The 20,783-nt window shown below is 52.1% G+C and overlaps 1 protein-coding gene across 10 annotated transcripts in view; it reads left to right on the forward strand.

Moving 5' to 3' along the window:
- The window catches only part of ZNF423 (zinc finger protein 423), a 370,202-nt gene that overhangs the window by 288,009 nt on the left and 61,410 nt on the right, over positions 1 to 20,783 (forward strand). Inside the window, exon 4 of one of the 10 annotated variants that reach the window (XR_014805925.1) lies at positions 7,065 to 7,300. The exons of the other annotated variants lie outside the window; for them this stretch is intronic. The gene's annotated coding sequence lies outside the window, so the exon portion shown is untranslated. Of the gene's footprint in view, positions 1 to 7,064; positions 7,301 to 20,783 lie in introns of those variants that run through there. 10 annotated transcript variants of the gene reach the window in all.

The following is a 20,783-nucleotide window of genomic DNA, read 5'->3' on the forward strand; positions in this document are numbered from 1 at the left end:
CTCAGTGCCTTCCTCAGAAAGCTTTGGCTAATTAGCCCCCTTCGCACCCCGGTTCCAGGAGACTGTGTACCTTTCCTTTCATTCCCCTTGTGTTCACACCATCAGCTCCGGAGGCTTTGCGCGGCTAGGCCTCTGACTCTCCTGCCTGCCTCTCCTCCAGCACTTACAACCAGGAGCTGTGTCAGAGGTAGGGACAGCGGCCCTGGAAGCCGCTGCTGACACAGTTGTGTTGGGTCATCCAGGGTGGGAGACAGGCTGGGGGGTGGCCTTCTGGTGAGAAGCATGGTGAAGGTGCCTGGGCCTCTGGGCCCTGATGTCACAACTGTCTCTGTGCTTGTATCATCCTTTCAACTCTGCAGCCATCCAGTCCAGCCCTCATCTGGAAACATCTTCCTGAACATCTGTTTTCCTCCTCAATCAATACGCTCCCCAAAGAGGGCCAACTTGCAAAATATTATATATAACATCAAACATGTGATCTGAATTCAATTAAGTGATTTGGTTGGGGAAGGGTTTGTGGTAATTAAGCATACTGTTTTGGAGCGAATTGTAGCAAACTATTTCATTCTTCATTCACAGGCACTTCTTTTGATGCCTCATGAGCAAAAAAAAAAAAAAAAGAAAAAAAAAGAGAGGGAGAGAGAGGAGGGGAAAAAAACGAAACAAATAGCTAGATAACCCCCACTCAGATGGCATAATTTACTGGTCCCATTGTAGGCATTGGTTTCCAGCTCTTATGTGCTTGCTTTCTTTCTCAAAGTCACCTAGCCTCTCTGAGCCTCAGTGGTCTCATCTGTAAACTGGGGATAATAACACCTATCTCACAGGCCAGCTGTGAGGATTAAATGAGATTGTAAATGAAAAAGTACTGTTCCCTGTATACAGTGGCCTTCCTTCAAAGGGTTACCACGGCCCCGAGGTACACTGAGGCTGAATGATAGAAGTTCCACTGGTCAGAGCCCTTTTCTACCAAGGCAGGGCTTGAAATGCATCTTAGAGTGTTCTTTCTTTCCAGCACATTTGTGGCATTCTAGGAGCAGAGGTGAGGAGCCTCCTGTTTTATTTGCCTTCGCTATCACCTGCAGCCCACAGCACAGGGCAGCTCAGTAGGAGAGGAGGGATGGCACGCAGGCTGGCTTCTGATCCTGGCCAGTCCCGCAGCAGCCACGGGTCCCTTAAGCAAGTGCTTAAGCTCGCGCTGCATCCATTTCCTGCTCTGTACAAGGAAGATGGTAAGAATTATTATTGCTGTTCTCCTAAGATGGAATGAGTTAAATAAATGGAGAGCACTTAAACAGTGCCTGATACACAGTAAGCTCCCAATACAGGTCGGGTTTGCTATTCATTTCCTTCGTTTTCAATTCAGAGATGTTCCTTTAAGCTGCCGGTGTTTTCTGTAGGCGCTTCGCTGGCCAGGCTGGGAACGTTCGCCATCCGCATCCCAACGAGAGTAGTTGCTGCATATCAGGTGCCTACTGTGTGTCAGAGGGGACCCAGACCCGGTGTTTAACATCCATTTTTTCACGATTGTCGCAACAAGCTGGCTATTGCTTTCATCTTCCAGGTGAAGAAATGGAAGCTCTTCATTGTCCCCTAGCAGTGTGGACCATGAAGGGAACTAGAACATTTCAGGGCTGAGTTTTGTACCCAGGCCTGGGGGGACTCCACGGGACTCTCTCTTTACTTGCCATGCCACCACTCAGGATGACACGCCTTCTCAACCTGACCCTTACCCGCCCTCGGCTCCATGCAGACTATTTTCTCATCTGCAGTCGCCCTGGGTCGGCTGCGCGTCTGGAATGTCTCTATTGTGCTCCCTGCGGAGCAGTCTGACCCTTAGCAGCACCCTTCTCCAGGGAGTCCATAAAAGGCTCCTTCTGGACAGGCACGCGGGCCCTGGAAGATGGAACACTGATGCGGAGGCGTCTGTCACGGAGACCAGAAGAGGAGGGGGCCTGAAGGTGGGGGTGCTAGTAGGCGGAGAGTGGCAGGGGGATTCTGGAGAAATTGTGATCCCTCGCTGGTGGTGGGCACAGGGGGTGCTGGGGAGCTCCTGGAAGGGAACCCTGTCTTTGGAAGGATAGTGTTCTGGGAAGAATTCCCAGAAGGTGCTGGTGGGGCTTGGTCTGACTCCATAAGGAGGAAAGGGGTTATTTCAGACAGGGGACATGGGGAGCAGAGGTTTGGAGGTGGGAAGCCCTGTGACCAGCTGTGGAGACTGCAGGAGGAGGCTGTAGTGATGAGGTCCCTGGCTTCAAGGGGCTCCCTGTGTCTTTAGGAACAAGAGGCCCACAGTGGCTCAAGCAGAGTGACTGCCAATACCAGCTCTTCTGCAGAGAGGGGCAGGCTGTGGATTTCATTGCTCAGGAGAGGCCTCCAGGGACAGGAGTAGGGGATGGGAGGTGGTTGGAAACCCTCATTGGACCCAAGGACTTGCCTGAGCAGGGGAACACGTGTGTTCATTCACGCATTCGTTCAGAACATCACTGTCCTCCACACTGTAGGACAGGAGAGCAGGCAGAGGGAGAGAGGGAGAGAGACAGACAGATGGACCATAAGGGACAAATCCCTCTCTAGGAGGAACTGAAAGTTTAGGAGAACTCGTTTCAGGACTTTTTGTGTTGCAAGAGCTCAGACCCTGCCTTAAATTGGCTTCAGAGGGAACCAAGGGAATGGTTTTACTGGGCCAGAAACTGGGACGTCTCAGGGCCTAAGTCGGTCCACCATCAGGACACGGCCTTCCTAGGTAGGGAAGAACAGGCACCAGCCCCTCCAGGCTGGCATCCTATTAGCTCAACAGCCCTGAGGCAAGAGTCTTCTGGCCCCAATCTGAAGATGGGCTCTGATTGGCCAGGCCTGGGTCACATGTTCATCCCTGAACCAATCACTTTATCCAAAGCATGGAATACACTGATTGGCTAGGTCCGAGTCACATGCTCACTTAGGGCGGAGCTAGGGTGGGCTGGGGGTGGAGTCAACCCCTGGTGGAGATTTATCAAAGCACATTTCTGTTCCCAGAAGGGAAGATAGATGTTAACAGGACTAAAACCAAAGTCCGCTTAAGGGGGAGTAAGGGCCAGCCCTTCCTTGCAGATCCTAAGTAATTGGAGCTCTCAAGTGAGAGGCCAGAAGCTGGCCAGCCTCAGAGGGGTGAGTCCATGGGAAGAGGGGTCTTCCTGGGCCAAGAAATGAATTCTGGTGGAGGCCACGCAGGCAGAGTTTGCCCCCTCATCCCGTCTAGTTTCCTGACATCTCATGCACTTGATTTTCTTGCACCTGGACTGGACATCCACTCTTTGCATCCTCCCCAGCTGTCCCTGGAGGCCATTGCAGGGTGAGAATGGAAGCTTTGCTCCAGGCCACCAGTGGTCTGATTCCCATTTGGCTACCATGAGCGGTGACTGAGATGGCAGGTCCTGCTTTTCCTTTTGAACGCTGTGGGCATCTGTTTAGCCTGGCTCTGTCTGGGTAGTGTGTGGTGTTTTCTGGGCAGAAACCCAAAGCTCACCCCAGTTTCCACTTTTTGAAACTATTTGTCAGTCGCACAGGGGATCACTGTGGGAGCTTTGTATCTCCTTTTTGTCCCAAGAGGGAGACAGGTTGGTTTGGGAAATGAAAGGATCAGCTAATGCCATCCAGGGTCACATCAAAGCCAGCCAGAGCCAGGTGACTTCGCGCAGCTTCCCAGGTGTGGAAGTTCGGGTTGTCAGAGGCCTGGGCCCGAGTCCCAGCCTGGCTTGCACTATGGTCTTGAGTAAGTTTCCCTTCCTTTCTGTGCCTCGGTTTCCTCGTTCGTCCACACGGGAACGTGAGCACTTTCCAGAGGTACAGTGTACACGTGAGTGATGCCATCAAGTTTGGTCCCCTTCCTTTCCATCCCTAGGGGCTGTGAAACACCCTGTGGGATTTCCTCGTGAGCTGATTCTATCTGAGCCCTTGCCCTTGTTGCCTGTAGGGGCCTCAAAACCCGTGGCCCTCATTTTAGGACTAATAACTCTTTCTGCTGGGAAAATCAACCGTGAGATTTGTAGACTGGCTGCCCTCTCAAGTTGGCTACCTCCCCCAGCCTCCCCTCCTCCCCTCCCCTAATCCCCCCCATCCCCACTCCCCAAGCCTCCCCTGTCAGTCTCCTCTCACTCTCTCTCTCTCTCTCTCTTTTTTTTTTTTTTTTTTTGTCTTTTTAGGGCATATGGAGGTTCCCAGGCTAGAGGTCTAATCAGAGCTGTAGCTGCCGGCCTACACCACAGCCACAGCAACGCCCAGATGTGAGCTGCATCAGTGACCTACACCGCAGCTCACGGCAACACTGGATCCTTAACCCACTGAGCGAGACCAGGGATCGAACCCAAGTCCTCATGGTTCCCAGTCAGATTTTCCACTCTTTTCCATCCTCCCCCTCAACCCTCCTCCCCCCAGACCTCCCCCCCAAGTTCTTCCTCCTCAGTCCTCCCCATCTCCCCCAACCCCCCCATCCCTCCCCCTCGCCCTCCCTGCCTTCCGAGGTGAAGCCCTGCTGCTGCCACCACCTCCCAGCGCTGGCCGCTGAGCCATTAGCCTCACTTCTCACTGGCTGCGCATCAGCACAGTAATCATTTTCAGATTTACAAGCATTAAATATTTTAATTTAATGCCTTGGCTCTCTTGTAATTCATGCACTTAATTATATGATAATTACTCAAATGAAAGAGATACAGCTGCTGCCGTATCAATTCTGAGGGAAGACTGGGTTTGGAACTGGACTGATTTGGGGAGGTGGGCCCACCTCCCTTGCCCCCCCCACCAAGTCCTTTTCTCTGGGCCGAAGAGTCTGTAATAGCCCCTCCTCCTCCACCCAGTGCCGGGCCGGAAATCTGCACCCATCTGCTCCAGGCGCGGGGTGTGGGGACTGCCCTAGCTGGTGACCCCAACTCCTGTGGGTGCTGCTCTGTAGACAGAAATCTCCCGGCCGAGGAGCAGGGAGAGAGGGGTGTTGGGCCCTCCTGCGGTGGTGGAGAGGAAGGGCCCTCTCTGTGCCTGCTCGAGGGAGCAGGGGCTGTGGATGCCATCCAGGCTCCACGCTTGGTGAGGAAGCCAGGGAGCCTGTCTCCTCCTTAGCAAGGATGCCTGGGGTCGAGGGCCGGGACGTGACTGCATCTCTGAGCATCTCCCCTGCAAATGGAGAGAGCCCTGGGCCTCCTCCCACTGACCACCAAGGGTTTGCAGAGACAAGTCGGGGGTGGGGTGGGGGATGCTAGGAGCATCTTCCTTGTTCTTGTCCCCCTGCCCTTCCTGCTGCTCCCCTTCCCTCCCCTTTCCATCCTTCCTTCTCCTTTCCTTTCCTTTTTTTTTTTTTTTTTTTTTTTTGTCTTTTTGCCATTCCTTGGGCTGCTCCCGCAGCGTATGGAGGTTCCCAGGCTAGGGGTTGAATTGGAGCTGCAGCTGCCGGCCTACGCCACAGCCACAGCAACGCGGGATCTGAGCCGCATCTGCAACCTACACCACAGCTCATGGCAACACCGGATCCTTAACCCACTGAGCAAGGCCAGGGATCGAACTCGCAACCTCATGGTTCCTAGTCAGATTCGTTAACCACACAGCCACGATGGGAACTCCCCCCTTTCCTTTTGATTGTCCAAATTTTCTCTGTCTCGATTGACATCTAAAGTTATATTTTATACCTGAAGGGTACTGGCTATTCCATAAGAACTGGAATTGTTTGTATTTGGCAAGCGTTTCATCTCCTCCCTCCCCACCGTGTTTGCTGAGCCCCTCTTGGGTCTGATGCCGCTGAGTAGATCAACCAGAGGCCCTTTACAGTTGATGGCACCAGCAGACTGGGAATCAGGTGGCGTTGCCTTGGGCCAGGGGTCTGGGGATGGCGGCTCTTGGGAGGCCCTCGGCAGCCCGACCCTTCTTCCTTGAGGCACCTCTTGGAAGCCCTCTTCTCAAACCAAGCCTCAAGCCAGGGGCCAGGTGGAGGAGTCCTGGGGCCAAGCCCTGGTTACAGGGGTCCGTGATGCTCTGGCCAAAGCTTGTGAAGAAGTTGAGTCAGGAGGGTAGGATGTCAAGCCAGTGAGTTCAGGCTTCCGGAAGGGTCCTGGTTTTTAGGGTGAGGAAGCACCCTTGTGGGGGAAGACCCATAAGGACCCACACCTGTCCTCGGCACGGGAGGGCTGGGTGGTGCCTTTCTGCTAAAGTGCATGCACGTTTGCACTGAAAAGGGTTACAAACGGTTCTCCCCGTATGCAGACAATTTTCAGCTAGCTTACAGCAGCTGCGGCGCCGTGCTGATAGATTAAAAGCAGCAACCAGCCCCAGAATGAAGTGTATTAGAACTCCTGCTGGGTCGAGCTGGGGAGAGGCCCACACAGCTGTCATCTAGGCCAAGTTTCCAACCGAAACCTCAAGAACAGGATGGAACTCAGAGAAAAGTTAGCTTTCTAAATGAGGTGGCCGGCTGTTAATCAGGGGAGCGGGGAGGGGGACCGGCAGAATGCTGGGGATTTAGAAAACAGGAGGAGGAGGAGGAGGTGGTGATGGGTGGGGTTGTCCCACTCGGGCCAGAAACTTTGTACAGAACCCTGGCTCCCGGGGCCAGGAACAAAGAGGCTGCTTTGGGCGTGGGCCTGGTGGCGGGGCGCAGCGTCCCAGCCCCTTGCTCCAGACAGCTGGCTTGGGCGTTGGGTGAATGAGAAGGAAATCCAGGTGTTTCCTCATTATGTCCAAAGAGCCCCAAGAGCTCTGTGCCCGGGGCTCCCTGGCTAAAATGACAGCCTGGCTCTCGGGGGTGGGGTGGGGGGGGCGTGGCCCAGGTCGACCTTTCCCCCAGGAAACATTTGCTGTTTCCCCTTGCTGTAGCACAGATGCCTGGCTTTTGGATTTCGATTTTGAAGCCTTTGAGAGATGTTTTGGGGAGTTCCCATCATGGCATAGCAGAAACGAATCCGACTAGGATCCATGAGGATGCAGGTTCGATCCCTGGCCTTGTTCAGTGGGTCAGGGATCCAGCGTTGCTGTGAGCCGTGGTGTAGGCTGCAGACCTGGCTCGGATCCTGCATTGCTGTGGCTGTGGTGTAGGCTGACAGCTGCAGCTCCGATTCAACCCCTAGTCTGGGAACTTCCATATGCTGCAAGTATGGCCCTAAGAAGCAAAACAAAAGAAAACAAAAAGCATCTTCTCTTGTGATGAGAAGGGCCCTTGACAGAGTCGGGCTCTGGCCCCTGAGTCTGAAGGGAGTGGGCCATCCCATTCTTAGAAAAATCAGAATCCCAAGGTTAGAAATCTGTATCATTTTTTTGATACGTTCTTATTTTGCAAAAAGTAAAATGCTTCCCACTGGAAGGGCCAGGTGAGTCTTTACTGCAAAAAAAAAAAAAAAAAAAGGACTACAGCCAACTAAACTGTTACTACCATTATGATTATAAATCGGACAGCATATGCCCATAACTCAGTCGCAGTTGTGTATATGGCACATCACAGTGAATGCATCTTTTTAAAAAACATTTACTCATTTGGGCAGGCCCTGGGCTGTGTGTGTGTATGTGTGTGTGTGGTGGCTTGTGTAAGTGTCGGAGGCACTTAATTATTGGGGAAACACAAACCCTTGGTAGAGAGCCTGTTGGTAAATGCTGCTGATGCCACATATCCACTGGGTCCGTCCGATGCTGGAAAGACGTCTGATTTCAAAAGCCTCCATGCTTTTCCTCTGCCCCTCAGATGGTGGGACATGCGCTGGGCTTGTCAGGGGCATGACGTGAGGCTCCTGAACAGACCTGGGGACCGTGGCTTCCTTCCTGACATGCAACCAGGTTTTGGGTGTTTGCTGGGATTCCCGAGCTGGCCCTGCTGGGCAGGGGATGGGTGCAGTGGGAGGCTGGGGTGAGGCTGGCGTGCAGCAGATGCCTTGGCTTGGTCCTCTGTGGTCCACTGCTGTGGGTGAGAGGGGTGCAGACAGGTGTATGGACCTAAGACCCAGCTGTGGAAGGCAGGCCACCCTGGGATTGCGTCCTGGCTCTGCCTCTCGCTGCCTGTGTGACCTGGGACAGGCCGCTTAACCTCCCCGTTCCCCCATTTCCTGTCTGTAATATGAGGATCCTGGACACCTCTCTCCTGGGGCTAAGGTGGAGATGAAATGACAAAACACGTAAAAGGTTCACAACTTCAGGTGGTTGTAAGTACCCAACGAATATGAGCAATTTGGTCGAATTCCTCTTTATTCGAGAGTAATTTGACAAGATTCCCAGAAGCTCAAGTCATCTGGTTTGATCCTAGAGTCCATTCACAAGTCTCTTCCACCAAGGTCCCCCTTTCCTTGAATGCCTCCCCTGATGAGGAGCTCACCCCACGCTGCCATCACCATCATCAACAGTTTTCTGGGACCCAGTTTCCAAGCTCTGTACTTTTTGGCAGTTCTTTCCCAGTACCAAGACTTTGCTGACTTCCTCTTCGGGGAGAGGCCCCAGAAGGGTCCACCGCTGCCACCCATTGGGTGCTTAGCAGGTGCCAAGTACTGTACATACATTATTGCATCCACCCTCCCAAGTCCTAAGGGGAAGGTGTTATTCTGCCCGCATTTTAGCGATGAGGAAACAGAGGGCCAGAGGGTTGACTTGGTTGAGGGTGACATGGGTCTAGGGGGTGGGCTGGGGCTGAGATCAGGTCTGTCTGATGCCAAAACCCTGACATCTTAACTGTTATCCTTTCCAAGCGAGCTCAACACCAACCGAGGATTCTTTGGTCTTTTCCTTGCTTCTTCCCTCTCCATCTCGGTCAGCCTACTTCCTTGCAAGGGCTTCCTCCCGTCCAGGTTTCAGGTGCACGATTTGGGGAGGGGGCGCAGCGTTGTTACCTTTAGCGACCTGTCATCTATCCAGTCCCTCGCAGTGCCATTAAGCTGGCAGGATAACTTCTGTCTGCGGGGGACAGAAGCCTCTCACCGATGTTGTATAGTCTCTTCAATTAATAAAAGTCATAATCTGCTAAACCGGTTATTGTAATTTATCCACATAAAGCAGAACCGTGTGCCTGAATTGTCAGTCGGGCCTCAAACCAGTAGAAAATAGTCGGCAATTACCAGAGGCTCGGCGAGCAGGGCGGCTGCAGTCCTGTGGTCTTCAAATTAGGAGAAATAATGAATGCATCCCGAACACATCCATTTCAGCAAGTGCTGCATGGATTATAAAATTTATTACCAATAAAATTATTCATTTGTGCCCTATACCACACTTAATGCACCTGAAGTGAGAAATTAGAAGTGTGTTTAATTCTGGGGATGGAAGAAAATACAAGTGCAGCAAATTTGCGGTAATAGGAGAAAGTTAATGCCGGGCGAAAAGGAATCAATTTAGCTCTTGCTATTCTATTTGAGGAGAACAGGTTGGTTTTTCTTATAAAACATACAGATTGGATCCCTGGTTTTAGTATTGCTTTCAAAAGATATTTAAAGAGACGTTATGAATTAAGGGGAATATGAGACCATGAAAAAAGTGTGCGTGTCCCCTCTCTCCATATATATATATCTATATATAAAATACACATATGTACATGCATATCGATATCTGTGTGTCTGTATATTTCCCCATCCATTTGGACACAGACACACACACAGTGGTGTGATATGCTGGTAAATATTTAACAACAAACTGTCTGCAAAAAAAAAAAAAAAGGAATTTTGATTTGTAGTGTTTTCCAATTTCTGTGGTGTAAATTCTCCCACCTCTGCTGATTTCTCGCTCCCCAGCTGACCTCACTGAGCGTAGGGTTGGGAAGAGAAGCGTGCAGACAGCCCTCCGGGGCTGGTACAAGCTGGTTCCAGCACGCTGCTGGGTCTAAACATGCATACATCTATGTGGTTTAAGGGGGGAAAAAAAAGAGAGGTACATCATATCCATCAGTTTGGGCCTTGAGTGTCATCTGTGTGTTTGTCGCAACTGTCAGCCTCCTTTGGTGAAGGTGCGGTGTATTTTATGCAAGTCAAGAGCAGGCCGTCTCCCCGGCCGGGAAACGGGGAGACTTTATTTTCATTAGGTTCCAAATGCACCTGGAGAAAAGACAGATGAGAAAGAAGGGGGGGTGCCTTGGCCTCCCCTTGCATCTGCAACCCTGGTCGTCTTCGGCGCGCTCGGCCGACTTGCCTCGGTTTTTATCCAGCCATTGTTCTTTTTGACACCGCGTTTGCACACTGTGGCGCGTCTGGGGAATTTCATTAGTTGGGATATACGTGCAAAGAGTTCCGCTCCACTTTCATAAGGTCCCTGGACAGCTTGGCCGAGGCCTCCAGGCCCCATGGTGGAGCCGGCACCACATTCATATTCCTTTCCAGCCCCACACACATGATCGCGCGGAGCCCAGACCAATCGAAAACTTGACAGTAAGCCTTTTGATTTTGCGGGGAAACCTTCATCACGCTGCGAGAGGGAAGGGAATATAGCCCAAACTGGACTTCATACTGTGGCAAGCTTGAAATCCCAGCCCCACCGCAGAGCCGCTGATTGGAATAGTTAGAAACTGTATCCAGGAATTCGGCTGCAAGAACTTGGCTCACAGCAACTTCTGCCTTTTTGAAAGAAAAAATTGTCAACTGGGAGAGCCACTTGGGGCCTGGGTTTAATCTGTCCAGGCAGTAAAGATTCACGGGCATGATTGGCCAGGTTTCCCTAAAGTGTTTAGAGCCCCTGCCTACGTGGAGACTCCAGAGGGAGGAGAGGCAGGCTGGACCCCTCCGGGTGACGGCTGCCGTCATGGTCACGACCATGGCAGTTGCCACCGCCTTCGACGCTATTGCTATTTTGCTAATTGCCAACCTGCTGCTTGGGAGGCAGCAGAGCCGGAGGTGTGGACAGAGCCACCCTGAGCACATGTTCTGCTCAGTACCCCTGTCCCAGGCTGCTGTGATGGGGTGGCATTTTTCTGGGTACGTCTTTCATCCTGGCAACGTCACCATGACATGTAGGGGGCCAAGGGTCTGAGGGAGGCTGGAACTGAAATCGTGGTCATTCAGGAGTTCCTGCTGTGTCTCAGTAGTTAAGAACTCGACATAGTATCCACAAGGATGTGGGTTTGAACCCCAGCCTCCCTCAGTGGGTTAAGGATCTGGCGTTGCCACGAGCTGCGGCATAGGTCAAAGACACAGCTCGGATCTGGCATGGCTGTGGCTGTGGCGTAGGCCTGCAGCTGCAGCTCCATTTTGACCCCTCGCCTGGGAACTTCCACATGCAGCAGGTGCAGCACTAAACAAGGAAAAAAAAAAAAAAAAAAGGAAGGAAGAAAGAAAAAGAGAAAAACAAAATCATGGTGGTTCATTCAATAAATCAACACTCAGCGATACCCTCTGTACTGGGGGAAGGTCCATGGGCCACTTAATGGGGACAGTGCCTTGGTTTCACTCATGTTTGTGGACGATGTCAGTGAATGAGGGACCCTACCATGACACACCCATGACATTCAAGGGCCTCCGGTGTCTTTGTCCAGAAAGGTCCTGTTGATCCGGAGGCAGGAGACCTTGCTTCACAGGCACAAATGCTGGGACTTGACAAAAGTCAGCGGAGCCAGGCGTCACAGTGTGCCATCCGTGGGAAGATAGTCTCTTTTTCTCCGACAAGGATGCCAAGCTCTAGTCTTGGAAGTGGGGGAAGGGGAAGCTCTTGGGAGAGAGATAAATTCGCGATGGGGAGATGGGATAGGGTTGGAATAATTTTTGCAGACAGAGGCTGGTCAGGATGTTGACTGGGACCTCCCGGGAGGGTTAGGGGGAGTCACTCGCCGTCGGACCCGCGCTAATGCCCACGCTCCCCTTCCTCATCACCGGGGGAGGCTTTTGCTTTTCTGTTTCCCACACTCCACTCCCATTCCCTGATCCCCTGACTCAGAGCCCACCTCCCTTCCTTCTGGTGACCTGACACAGAGGGTGGCCACGTGTGCTGAGAAGGGAAGTGGGAAGTGGGGAGCGGGGATCCCCCGAAGGAGCCCTTCTGGGTAGGGAGGCCATAGGTCAGGTCATAGACCTCTCTGGGCTGGGTCTCACTTTCGTTATCTGTGAGATGGAACGCACTCCAACCCCCGACACACACCTGCCTCAGAGTGGCTCTGAGGAGTCAAGGGGTACAGGCGATGATGGGAAGAGTTATCCATCCCGGGGGCAGCCTGGGCTGGGAGCGGGTTCCCAAGGCTTCATTTGGCCCCACCTTGGACAGTCGCCGCCCCGGGGATGCACTTACCGAGCGTCACGACAGCCGTTACCAAGTCTTGCCACGTGGGTCCCCCTTCCTCACTCCCGGATACACCTTGGTGCTTCCCGATGCCAAGACGACTCAGGAGAGGGCAGGAACCTAGTAATTTCTCAGCTGGAGAGCGTTGTAAAAATAAATGTCTTCTGGAGGTTGAAAGGTTGTCAAATACACACTGAGCCTAATTGGGTCCTCAAAATGTGCAGTGCCTGCTGATTTTCATGGAAGATGTGCTGTGTGTGTGTGTGTGTGTGTGTGTGTGTATGTGTGTGTGTATCCATGGGCAAACTTGGGCAAATGATAACTTTTGAGATGTGCGTATCTACAGGCAAATTTGGGCAAATGATAACTTTTGAGATGTGTGTATCCACAAGCAAATTTGGGGAAATGATAACTTTTGAGGTGCATGGATACACATGTGTGCCTGGATCTGATAGGTCCACTCTTGAGCAACAAGATGCTGTCCCCTTCACGCTGGGAAGGGTCCACTGGGCCACCTCTGGGCCCACTCCTCTCATCCTGGATCAGCCAAGTTGGGAAGGGACTCTCTAGAGCCTTTGCTAGGTCAGCTTGGAGCAACGACCTTGAAGCTGTATTTTTGCTGTGAACTCTCCCCACCCCCCGCTGCTGAGCGAACATCTAGTTAATACTTCTTGGGTGCTCAGATGCCAAGCACAGTTTAAATGCCACCCCTAGGTTAACTCTTTGAAATCACCACTTAGCACCACACACAAGCTGTGATCAAATGCAGTACAGCTGTGGGCTTTGTCCCTGCAAGGTCTGACCGTGAACCCAAGGTCTGAGCACCTGCCCTAGGGAGTTGACTGTGGAGCTCGGCATCAATCTCAAGAACAGTTCTTGCTTCCAGCTCACTGAAGGCAAACTGACATCAGAGACCCTGGCACTGCAAAGTGACCCTGTCCCAGGCCTGGGGCCCTTCCCTCAAATCTAGCTTCTAGCAATTGACTTAGTTGTAGGGTCAACCCTGACCTGCCCAGGTGGTACTGCAGAGCTGGTGCTGAGGAGGCCATCAGGATGGAATCTCTTCCCTTCTGCCCCCCCCCCCCAAATAGTCCCCATTCATCTGGTGGGCAGGAGGAGCCCTGACACTCATGTTCCCTTCCTGCGACACAGGCATCCCCATCTCAGGGAATCCAGTGCCTTTGGAAAGGCTGGGTGCCATACCACATGGCCTTACAGCTCCCTAGCTTCGTTCAGAGCTGCCTCCCACTGCCCTTAGATGGAGGAACATCCCATCTGGTCCAGCCTCTGGGCCGTGCCGCCCTTCACAGACACCCAAGCACCTGTGCGCCCCCTGCCAGGCTAGGGGCTCAGGGCACTGCCTGGCTGGCCCCCGGGGTTCCGCCCAGCCTGCAGCCCTCTCCACTGTCACCCGATTGTTTGTGCAGCTAAGACAGCCAACCCGGGGAGGAAGAGCAGGCGCTGGGCTGCAGCGTCTGGCCCCTGTTCCTCCTGCCAGGCGCTCATTTGTATGCAGAAGGGATTAGGCGGAATTTACCATGGCCTCGCCCTGGGGAGCTGCTCGCGCCCTAGGAATACTCTCGGAAGGCGGCGTGCGGTTGGAAAGATTAGAACAGGCCCTTCTGCCGCCGCGCACGCCCTGGTCACTCTCCAGGCCGCCAGCATCGAAATCATTTTCATTTATAACCTTTTTGATCATCCAGCCTCAAAGAGGGCCCGCCTTGTGTGACAGCGGGCACCAAAATGGCCCAATTATTTGGAAGAGGAGGGAGCAGCTGAAAACAGTCAGATGTGAGAGACAGGGCACTTGATCTGGGCTCATGGCTTTTTTCCTACCTTCTCCCACCAATATTTTTACAGCTGTTGACATATATTGAGTTACATGTGCCTGGGCTAGATCCCCGCGGTACTGTTTCAAAGATCTGTTCACCATAAAGTGTGCTGTTCTCAAGTAAATGACTGACTTCAAGAAAGCACAGTAGTTTAAATGTTACTATAAATACAGGAGCTAAGACATTTTAATTATAATTTTTGAGTTATACAGTGTTCTGTAAGTACACCAGGCATTTACAAAAGAATTTGTGTGCAGCTCCAAGACTGTGCTCTCTTGTGGATAAAGAAGTAACTGCAGGTGGTTAATTCTGCAGCCGGGTGGCGGGACTCTTGTTTACTGATGGCCAGGAGGGGAGAAGGGAGCCTGGATTCCTTGGAAGTCTCTGTTTGGGATGTTGGAGTTAACTGTACCCATATTTATTGAGGCTTCTCTGTGCAGAGTGCGGAGCTGGGGGCTGTGGGGGCTTCGGAATTGATAAGGCAAGATCTCCTTTCTCACGGTTATAATCATGTGGGAGGGGACAACCAGCAAATCATTGACAGAGATGCTAGGAGAGAAAGATGTGGGTGGGAGCACTGAGAAGGGGCATCTGACTCTGTCTTGGGGAAGGGGGAGGACTTTGGAGAAGAGGTAACACTTCTGCTCTGTCTTGAAGGGAAGAAGAACCACAGGGACACTTCAGAAAAGAACAAAACCCAAGTCAGTCTTCAGGGTGAAAGCAAATATTCTGAGCAAGCTGGACTGACTACCCCACCCCTGGGCATGGCTCCCCTTCTCCCTGATGCCTTTTAAGCCTCCCACCCCCCCACCCCCCACAACTGGAAATGGCTCGGGGGCAGGGAGATGCCCATAACCTGGTGGGCTTGAAAGCTCTGCCCTTGGGTGGGTTGGGTAAGGATAATTCTTAGGTGAGATGAGAGGTGAGGTAGCCTGTGACCCTCATGTTATTGTAGTTCTGATGGGAGCAGTCTTTGGTGTTGCCTCCTGTTTACACTCAGGTGCTGAGGCATTGGGTTAAGGAAAGGGAGCAGACCTGGGCTGGTACATGACTATTGTCCACCTGACCTTGACCCATACAATATTCATTCATTCAGCCATCCCTCTATTCCTCTACCATCCATTCATCTATTCTTCCACCATCCATCCACCCATTCCTCTACCATCCATTTATCCATACATCCATTCATGTATTCTTGCACCATCCATCCATCCATTCCCCCACCATGCATGCATCCATCTGTTCTTCCGCCATCCATCTATCCATCCACCCATTCATCTATCCTTGCACCATCCACGTTCCATTCCTCCCCATCCATGCATCCATGCATGCATGCATGTATCCATCCATCCATCTATTCTTCTACCATCCATCCATCCATCCCTTCCTCCACCATCCATCCATGCATCAATGCATGCATCCACTCACCATCTATCTGCTCCTCTACCTATACACTTATCTGTCCACCAATCTACCCATTCATCCATCTATCCACTCGTATATCTATCTGTTTATCTCCTGTCCATTCATCTGTCCATCCACCATTTATCCATTCATTAGCCATTTATGATCCGAGAGACTTTGTGGTATGAATTAGAAGGGAACCCTACCTCCTCTTGAATTCACATCCTACCTCTATCACTTATTAGTGTTATGTCCTTGGGCAAGTTACTTGTGAGTTAATCCTTTTCATCTGTAAAGGAGGGGCAATTACAGATGATAGTAAAAGCATGTTGCCAACAATCAAGCGCTTAGCATCAGGACTTGGTTGATGTTGGTTTTGTTTACTGAGTGACACATGTATTCCAGACACCATCCCACAGCCTGAGCTGAAGTCCTTAGAGCTCCAGGCATAGGCTGGAGAGGTTCCACCTGGGAACAAGGGGCTTCTGCCTCCCCACAACGGCTGGGATTCGAGCAGGAGGGACCTATGATGTGGGCATTAAGCACTGTTACCAAATGGCCAGTGTATTTTGTTTTTGTTGCTGTTTTAGGGGGAAATTCCTGTCTCACTTATCTGCCCCTGCCTTGTTTTTAATGTAGGTGTGTTTGCCTCATGTCCAGGAGGTTTCTTACAGTTTTTAAAGCAATTAATTATAAAATCAACAAAACGTCAAAGAAAATGAAATTCCTTGGTGAGGTTTAAAATCCCAATTACCATTTTGGCGAAGTCTTTAACACTCGAAGATGCTATTTGGACTGTATGGACTCAATGCCGCTTACATTCTAACCTAATCATTCTCTGACTGTTCTCTCGCATATTTCTTCAGCGAACCTGTGTTGAGTGCCAGCTATGTACCAGACACTGTGGTTTTGTCCTTAAGATCCCATGTCACTTCACATAAGATTTATCTCCTAGGGAAATGGATCAGAATCTTGACAGTGGGTTTCTTTGAGACGTAGAGCGGACGGTGATAGTTGTCTGTGTTTGTTCTTGCAAATTCCCTATGATGACCACACGACACTTTCTTTTGTAACATCAGAAAAACCACCTAAAAACAATCCAGCAAAATCAGAGCCCCTGCCCTCGGGGAGCTTACAGTCAAGCAGAAAACCAGACATTTATAATGGCCAAAGTAATGCTGTGGGATTGCACTAACATAACTGTCATGTCCAAAGACAAGTGGGAAATCCCGAGTCATTATCTTCGGACTGGCTGGCCCTCTAGACACCAGCAGCTGCTATATTGATGCTTGACACCTAGAGCACCCCATCCAAATTCGGATGGGTTCAACTGGACAGGACGAGGACAGGGTGTTCGGGAGGTAAGTGGACTTTGGGAAATCTTGTCACCTGTTAGGAGATGTTGCTCAGGCCTGGCCATCCTAGGAGGCTGTGGAAAGGGGAGGTGGCCCCTGCCCACTAGAGATGGCAGGTGTGTAGTTGCAGATGCCTACGTTGTGATCTGGGTACCCCTTCCCCATCCTGCTGTGCCGGGCTTCATCACCTGGGGTGGGGAGTCGGGGGGTGGGGGGTAGGACCAGGGAAAGAAGGAACTACTTGCACAGGTGTTCAAACTTCTTGCCCATTCACCAAGAACGTAGAGTCAGCAGCTCTGGTGTTGCCTGCCTTCTCGCAGCCTCAGGTTTGGGGTCTGCAAAGTTGGGATCCACATGGGATCCCCTTTGTTGTTCTCACAGTTGGACATGTCACAGTCTAAGTCCTTGAGGAGTCAGTGACAGGAGAGAGAAGAGGTCACGGTTTTGAGGGACCAGGAAGCCCAGAACAGGAAAAGGTGTGGAAGTAGGGCTCAGTCCCTGAAGGTGTTGGGGGTCCTCCCTGCCCCCAGGGTGGGGTTGTACTGGGACAGAGGCGTCTCTCTTCCCTGTCACTGATTTGGTTTATGTCCTCGGTCCAGGCACATCACTTTGGGGGGCTTCAGAGTCCTATTAAATGGGAAATCTTTCTCTCACTTCATCTTGTCAGCATCACTCAAGGGAGAAAAACGTTATGGAAGCATTTTGTAATCTGGGGAGCCCTGTATGAGTGAATGACGACATTTCATGAAAAGACTTTTAAAACTATCAGCTAATCTATTAAGAATGATTGTGATTAAGAAATACGTCTAAGATGGTAATGCTGTAATACCTGGGATCTGTTTCCATTTTTAATAATGATCCTCGTATTGAAACTGTATTGAGACTCAGGATTGTGCCAGACTCTATGAGGTACCACCTCCAACCCTTATGACCTCGCAACAAGCTAGGTAAGTGCTGGAGTTCCTGTTGTGGCTCACTGGGTTACCAACCTGACTGGTATCCATGAGGATGCGGGTTCGATCCTTGGCCTTGATCTGTGGGTTAAGGATCTGGCATTGCTGTGAGCTGCGGTGTAGTTTGCAGACATGGCTCGGATCCCATGTTGCTGTGACTGTGATGGAGGCCAGCAGCTGCAGCTCCAATTCGACCCCTAGTCTGGAAACTTCCATATCCTTCAGGGATGGCCCTACAAAGAAAAAAAAAAAAAAAGTTAGGTAAGTGCTGTTACTGTCAGCTTCCAGGGTGGAGCCAGAATCTGAACCAGCTTCTTCTGCCTTCAGAGCCCGTGCTCTTTCTGCTGGGTTTTAATGCTTCCTTAAAGCACGTTTGAGTCTTTAAAATTAATTTTTGATCCCCGTCACAATCCTAGGAGAAAGGTAGGACCACTATTTTATGCCCATTTTACAGCTAGAAATAGACTTGGTCTCTTGGGCCCCGGGACTTCCTTCCCCTCTGTTCTCATTCCCTCCATAAGCGCTGGTTTCCAGGACTGAGCAGATCCAGGGGTGATCGGGGGGAGTGGATTTCTCCTGCACCCTTGTCCCTTCTGGGAGAGGTCACAGCGGGCCCTTGGGGGCACCTCTGGTTTCTGTTTGCCTGGTGGCATCTCGGCTCCGCAGAGCGCCTGCCAGGCGCCTTCCATCACCTGGGACACGGCGTGCGGCGTCTGCGTCTTGCTTCCTGCCCCTCCAGAATGACATACTTGCACCTGTCCCTTTGGTTTAACCAGAAACTGAAAGTGTGTCTTCTCAAATGCAGACTGACGTGCTTCTTTTATAAATTCTTGGGCATTACTATTGATTTTTGGCTGAGGGTTTCAAAATCCTATCTCTAGGACTCGGGAGATTTCCCTGCTGCAGTAATAATGCATTGTCATTCTTAATATCTCCAATCTCTGACACAATATTCATAGCAAGCAGCCGAGGAGTGGCGTCAGCACAGCCTTGGGGACAGCGCCGGGCGCGCCGGCACCTCCTCATCTTCCAGTCCATCTTCCCACCGGGAAGCCACACCTGGCTCACCCCTTCTGAAGGGGACTGAGACTGTGTCATGGGGGCATGGAGGGCACAGGTGGGCAATGTCTACCTTCTTTATGGCTCAGCTTTCTCTGAGGCCCAGAGAGGGGCAGGACCTGCTCAGGGTCACGCGGTGAGTTCGTGGGAGGTGGGGAGAGCTGGCACCCTGGTCCTCTCTGTCCTTCTTCCACCTGGTAGTTCAAGGGTCACCAACTCTGTGTGTACAGGGGCCAGGCACCAATAAGAACCAGTGACACCACCTGGGTGTGAGACAGTGAGGGCTCCTGTGTTGCAGCAAAGCGCTGGCCCTTCCGTTCTCATTCAGGGGGATTGCATCTCGGGGAGCCTAAAAAATGTTGACAGGAGTTCCTGTTGTGGCGCCGTGGTTAACGAGTCCGACTAGGAACCATGAGGTTGCGGTTCGATCCCTGGCCTTGCTCAGTGGGTTAAGGATCCTGCGTTGCCGTGAGCTGTGGTGTAGGTTGTAGACGCGGCTCGGATCCCTCGTTTCTGTGGCTCTGGCGTAGGCCGGTGGCTTCGGCTCCGATTCAACCCCTAGCCTGGGAACCTCCATATGCGGTGGGTGCGGGCCTAGAAAAGGCAAAAAGACAAAAGAAAAAAAAATGTTGGCAACTACTGATAAAAAGAGCCCCACATGGAGTTCCCCTCGTGGCGCAGTGGTTAACAAATCCGACTAGGAACCATGAGGTTGCGGGTTCGGTCCCTGCCCTTGCTCAGTGGGTTAACGATCCGGCGTTGTCCTGAGCTGTGGTGTAGGTTGCAGCCGCGGCTCGGATCCCGCGTTGCTGTGGCTCTGGCGTAGGCTGGCGGCTATAGCTCCGATTAGACCCCTAGCCTGGGAACCTCCATATGCTGCGGGAGCGGCCCAAGAAATAGCAAAAAGACAAAAAAAAAAAAAAAAAAAAGAGCCCCACACAATGTGACCCCCAAAAAAGAGCTGCGGCTGTGGGTTGAGGGTGGTCCTGGCCATACCTCATGTCCCAGCCTGAGCTGGAGGCCACTTTGTCAATCCACCTGCCCCAATGCCTTCCCTCCAGGGGTCCCAGAGTCAGGGTCCCACCTCCCCTTCCCTCCCTGAGCCTTGTCTTCAAGCCCCCCACCCATGCAAGCCCCCCGTGCCCTCCAGGGTCTCCTCGCTCTTGCAGTGCAGAAGGTGTCAGCATTTCCTGACCCGCTCCACTCTCTGGATTCCAGCTTAGACGTACCCTGTGTGTTTTGAAGTGTGTACAGCCCTGACCCCAGCCCTCAGGCCTGGCTGTCCTTTGTCCTCGTGCCGCTAAGAAGACAGAGCTACTAGCCTGGCCTCCGGGACCTTCTGGGCCAGTCGCTGAATAGGTTCCCACTGAGGGATTGTTTTTCTAGTTCTTGGAATGGATGCTGCTTAGACCATAAAAATAAAAAGACCGTGTCCTCAATACTTGGAGTGTGTCTTGTGAATAAGCTGGTGTGCGGGGGAGTGCATGGAGTTGTGTTCGGAGATGCTGACAGCCACCGACGCCCGGCAGCTGGCCAGAGGACCTGATGTCTCGCTGGGGTTGAAGGAAGGGAGGGGCTTTGGGAACTTTGGGGTGGAAGAGCTGATGGCCGGACCTCAGAACCGGGGTTGTTGAAAAATCTGTGAAAACTGGAGCAGCCAGAAACGTTGCTTTCTCAGTTGCAGCATCATTTTGCCGAAACGATAAGGCGGTGTGAGCAGGAAGGAGGGCAGAACCGTGCCCCTGGCTCATCGTCCCAGCCCGAGGGCCTTCCTCTGGGGACCCACCTGGAAATGGGACGAGCACCGTCGTTCTGTTTGGGACATAGTGGTGTCAAGGGAGAGCCAGGTCTTGGGGAGGTGATCCTGATTCCCCCTGGGCCCTGCAAAGATGGCCCTGCTCACGCCTCTGTGTGTCTGTAGCAGTAACGCTGGCTCCCCACATACCCAGCCAGGAAGACTTCCTGTAGGAGGTGGCAGAGGGAGCACTAGCCCT

Source organism: Sus scrofa, chromosome 6 (assembly GCF_054392235.1).
Source record: "Sus scrofa isolate SSC_HxYL_T2T_F1_AM1 chromosome 6, Sscrofa_HxYL_maternal_Yorkshire_Landrace_v2.0, whole genome shotgun sequence".
NCBI lineage: Eukaryota > Metazoa > Chordata > Mammalia > Artiodactyla > Suidae > Sus > Sus scrofa.